General features: G+C 39.4%; 1 long non-coding RNA gene across 1 annotated transcript; it reads right to left on the reverse strand.

Moving 5' to 3' along the window:
- Positions 1-358: 358 nt before the first annotated feature.
- Positions 359-5,249, reverse strand: LOC106078328 (uncharacterized). The gene is made up of 4 exons (XR_008780139.1): positions 5,101-5,249; positions 3,509-3,702; positions 2,040-2,096; positions 359-395 (listed from the first exon to the last, which is right to left on the reverse strand). It is a non-coding gene; the product is annotated as an uncharacterized LOC106078328 (long non-coding RNA).
- Positions 5,250-5,688: the final 439 nt, after the last annotated feature.

A 5,688-nucleotide genomic window follows, 5' to 3' on the forward strand; every position in this document is an offset into this window, starting at 1 on the left:
ATCATTTCTTTTTTTTCCGATTCTCTATTAATGTACGGCGGTGTGACGATCAAGTGTATCTGCAGATACACCCCCACGCGCTGCGGTAGCAGAATGACCTCTCTTGACCTGGCAACATTTGTTTTTTTTTACAATACCTCTTTTCAAATCCTTCCTTCATGGAGGGTGGCGGACGCTGATCTCAAAAACGGCTCTAACGATTTTCCTAGAAATAGATAGATAGATATGTAGATAGATCAAATTAACTAGATTAGTAATACCCAAACTAAGGCCCGCAGGTCACAGGTAATATCAGCTAGTATACATATGGCCTATAACATTTTAAAAAAACGAAAAAAAAAAAAAATAACACGCTGAACAAGGGAGAGTAATTCTATTTTTTATTGTTTCCTTATCTGAAAAAAACAAAAACAAAATAGATTTAGATTTATGAAAAAAACAAAACAACTGATACACATACTCAATACTACATACATTTATGTTTTACGATTACATAAAATTGTTGTTCGAATTTTTAAAATCACATTATAAATATTAATGTATAATACTGGTATAGTATATATATATATATATATTGTATAATGTATATAGCATGGGCGTAGCCAGGGGGCCCCGAAATGAAATACCCCCCGTGCGGAGGGGGGATCGGAATTTAGTGACTTATTTTTTGCTTTGATTTTGTTTATTTTAGGTGAGATTTTAATACTAAACTATCACTTGCCTCAGCACAGCAAGGGAGTTTTTGAGTTTAAACCCCCCTACCAGGGAGGTTTTGAGTTTTAAACCCCCTACCAGAGGGGTTCGAGTTTAAAACCCCCTACTAGGGGGGTTTGAGTTTAAAACCCCCCTACCAGGGGTTTTCGCAGTTAAATTCCCCTCTTCTATAACACAATGCAAAACAAAAATGCATTCGACAATCCCCCAAATTTCACGAGCACAGTTAAGGAAGATTTTGACTTTTAAACCCCCTCCAAAATTTACGATAAACACCCTCTTCAATATAAAAAAAGAAAATTACACACTCAAAATTCTATGAGCGTAGCCAAAGGGGTTTTGAGTTAACCCCCACTCCCTCTTCAGTAGGGTTTGAAGCTAAAAAATACCTCTTCAATACCCGGTATAAAAAAACGCAAATTACGCACTCAAAATGTTATGAGCGTAGCTAAATGGGTTTTGACTCAATTAATAAAGTGCAGTGAATAGTTATCTGCCGAAATTGAAAAACACTAAATGTGGCTCAACAAAGATGGCTAAGACAGATTTTAGGAGTCAGTTATAGAGATCGGGTGTAAATCAAGGAAATTCTATGCCGAACTGGGAGTCGACCCCTTAGTAAGATTGTGACAGAGCGTCGCATGTGGTTTGCGGGACATGTTCTCCGACAAAATGAATTAGGCATAAGAAGAGTTGCGATGACATCCTAGTACAACTTGGCGCTACACTTTCATGGAGGTCATTAGAGCAGGTGGGAAGAGGCTTCAAACATTGCCAGTGACAGATTGTTGTGGAAACAGCTTGCCTCGAAATGCCTGGGAGAAAAAAAATCCCCCCCAACCCCCCCCCCCGAAAAAAAATCCTTGCGACGCCCATGGTATATAGTACTTTCTTTGTCATTTTTTTTAAGTTAGTAAACTCATCGGTTATCATACAGTATGAATATTGATTGGAATCAACTTGTCCAATGAGATTTTACTCGTTCCCCTTTCTGACCTTGCGATCTACGGGTCTAATGATGTTAAGGTCATCTGTTTCTGTGGCCCAAGGTTAACGAGGGTGTCAAATGGCCAACACAACTACCAGCCGTCTTTCCTTTTTTCTTTTTACAAAGCTTATATCAACTCACTTTGTCTGTCTGGTAAAAAGTGTGCACACGTTATTTCTCCCACACTCAATCTCGGATCAAGCTGAAATTTTGCACAATTATTTCTTTTACCTGACAAGACAAGAATCGATAAAAAAAAAAATAACCAAAGTAGTTAATTAAGTATTGGTAATCAATTATTTCGTTTGGTATCTCGAACAAGGGAAAGAAATTTTACCTCACTGAAGTAGTGGTATAATCTGATTTAGTTCCCTTTATAGTTCGACGCTCTCAACTGTAATAAACAATATATAACTATTCAATCTTCTAAAGCTATAAGTACCTCACTAGCAGAGTGGTTAGCACGTCAGACGGGGAGGCGTAAGACACGAGTTCTAATTTAGATCGTTTATTCCCCCCCCCCTTTTTTAAAAAAAAAATGCTTTTAAAAAACAATTACAACAAAATCCACCCAGATTTCCATTTCTTTCTTCCCGACCCCCGCCCCCATTTCAAGATGTTCTACATCTGTACTATCTATACATGCCCAACAACACGTTACTATATATACATGCCCAACAACACGGTACTATAAATACATGACCAACAACACGTTACTATAAATACATGCCCAACAACACGTTACTATAAATACATGCCCAACAACACGTTACTATAAATATATGACCAACAACACTTACTATAAATATATGACCAACAACACATTACTATAAATTTTTACCAGCAACACATTACTATAAATACATGACCAACAACACGTTAGTATAAATACATGACCAACAACACATTACAGTCTATATATGTTACCTTATCTTCTAAATTACGGAAGTTACTTCAAAAAAAATAAAATATATTAGTTTCTACGCATTTCATGTGTCAATTTAGTCATGCATGTTAAATTGTACTAAGTCGTTGGTTTTCCTGGCTGATTCAGGCAACACATTCAATTCTCTAATAGCACTAGGGAAGAAGGAGCACTTGTACGAATTTGTCCTAGCCTATGAAGTAAGAAACGTGCCTCTATCTTTGTGTCTTTGTTTCACTAGTTGTCAATGTGATGGTCACTGTTTTGGTTGTTGGTTTCACAAGGTTGACATAGTTAGATGTGGTAATGGATATAAGCACTTCACTACCACTACCTATAAAATGCTTCCAAATGGCATTCGTCTCAAATAGTCACTTACAACTAGTCCAACTTCTGGCCTTCACATGTGGCTCAGATATTGAGTCCGGCGGTACTATTTCAACTGCCAGAAGAAGTAACTGGCGCCTAAACCAGTAAGCCTAAGCTTCAGGCAGGAGGGGCTCTTTAGCCAATGCTGGCTACCCGCATAGGAAAAGGGAAACTCAAAATTAAAAACTCTTCTGCCTTGCAGCTATACGCATGGGTAAGGCTTCGGGAATCAATCCTGAGTAAAAATCATCAGCCGGCGACCCTAAGCCAGTTTGCAGCACTCAGTCTACACCCTGACAGAGCCTGCAATGATGCTGACCTCAAACTGTATCGGCACTTGCCCTTTTTTTGATACATCAGCTCCGTGGAGACAGAGAAGACTGGTGTGTGGGCCACATCATCCTTAAGAAGATCCATAGTCACTTCACGACTGAACGTGGTCAATTGTTTGATGTGTATGCTTTCTGATACTAGACACACTAGAGACCAACTACAACAAATGAGAATCATACCATAGATAACAAGCTAACACTCAGGCTAATTCTCTTCATTATGTTCCTTCGGTACAAATATCGGGACAGGAATTCGGAATGCATTTCTATCGATCAGGAGCAAGAGGATGAAAATGTGTAGGACGAATCTCAAGAGCATCAAGAAGATCATGGGTCCTGGGGCTCCGCCGCCGCCACCTAAACGTAACAGCATCCTGAAATTTATGTGAAATCTTTAAATGTCTTTTTTTTAAAACAAGAAGTACAAAAATACAGAATAACACACACACACACAGAGTAAAGAATTGTTAAATTGAGAAGCCTACGAAAAGTCTAGCATGTAGGACTTAACTTTTTTGTTGCGGGCGGGAAGGGGGATTGTTAGGGTAAGAGCTAAAGTGGTACTGGACTAACTAGAGTATATGACCGAAAAGTAGTTGTGCGTGTGTGTGTCGCGAAAGTAAAAATGCTGGCCATTCAATTAAAAATGTCAGATAACATTAAAATGGGCAGGCTGATAGAAAATGGGATTCCAGACAGAGAGAGAGTGAAAGAGAGAGAGAGAGAGACTGAAAGAGAGAGAGAGTGAAAGAGAGAGAGAGAGTGAGAGAGAGTGAAAGAGAGAGAGAGTGAGAGAGAGTGAAAGAGAGAGAGAGAGTGAGAGAGAGAGAGTGAGAGAGAGAGTGAGAGAGAGAAAGTGAGAGAGAGAGAGTGAAAGAGAGAGAGACAGAGAGAGAGAGACAGAGAGAGAGTGGAGAAAAGGAAAAAACGAAAGTGTGCGAACCATTCCAATCGAAACCAATCGTAACAGAAGGCCTTAACACTGACCTGCAACGTCACGACCAATAGGCAGTTTAGACCTCATTGTCACGTCACAGGTCTGTACGACGTGGCAACTAGGTATTGGTCTAAACTGCCCGTTGCAGGTCAGTGTTCAGGCCTTCTGTTACGAATAGTCACGTTCACATTCAATGTAACAGATACTAGAATTCACGAGCTAGAACGTTTGTTGGGGCATTGTTAAAATGCGGCCAAATGAAATAATATAGAGCCGGGGAACAAACCAAAGGACGTAGCTACTAGAATAATAATACTTATACAGCGGTTTCAACCAACATAATCTAGACTAAAGGTGTTATGATAACATAACAGGCATAAACACAATGACAAACTAATCTAAAAATGTTTTGATAGGTCTTAATGTTCCTCTTGAATATAGTGAAGCATGTGGTTCGACTAAGCTCAATAGGGATCGAGTTCCAAACCTTTGACCCATGGACTGAAAAAGTCCGCAAGCCGTATCCACTAGGGGAAGGGGCTAACTGGAAGAAGGTTTTTCCATGCTGCCTTTAGGAGCTCAGTAAATACAAACTCTGGCTTTGAGTTGGGTGTCGAACTCAAGCCCCATTGATAGGCAACCAAACGCTTTAAGCCTCTCGGCCACACCCCACACCACTTTAAACAACTAGCGCGGCTACGGCTACGTCAGTGGAAACAAACTTGAAAACAATCTTTAACTCTTTCTCTCCGTAATTATTTACCACATTCTGGTGGAATCAACGCTGGTATCGTCAATTAGGAGAGAAAGAGTTAAAAAAGAGTACGGGATTTACCTGATCTGATTGGCTCTAGAGTTTGGGGATAGAAGAACGTTCAAAGAACGTGACAAACTTGAAGTGTAAACCAATCTGTAGAAATATAGAGCTAGCTCCCTTTGCCAGATGTTTCCACGCAGATCGTAATCACAGCTTTTATTACCCCAGAGAGATATTTGGCTAGCTCTGATTGGCCAACATACGGGCAGGCCATTTCGAGACCCCCCTCCCCCGAAAAACAAAAAGATGGCGACTGTATTGTTTGATCTTCACTATTCTGTAAGGAAGTCAATTTGTTAACACGACATTTTTACAAAGCTTATATCAACTCACTCTGGTAAACAGTTTGTACACGTTATTTTGTTTGATATCGAATACGGGAAATAACTTGTGCACTATTGATAAATATAGCTTTAGGGGCGGAGTTCTTCCCATTTAGATAAGATTTTTTGTTTTAAAGGATTTTAAAACATAATTTTGCTTGTCTAAAATTTTTGTTGTTACAACAGCTCTATTCAAATCGCACGTTGGGTGGGCAAAACCTTCTGGGCAAAACCTAAAACCTTCGAGGCAAAGTAAAAGCTGTACCATTTAAAAACAAATTAA

This window comes from Biomphalaria glabrata, chromosome 10, assembly GCF_947242115.1.
Source record: "Biomphalaria glabrata chromosome 10, xgBioGlab47.1, whole genome shotgun sequence".
Lineage (NCBI taxonomy): Eukaryota > Metazoa > Mollusca > Gastropoda > Planorbidae > Biomphalaria > Biomphalaria glabrata.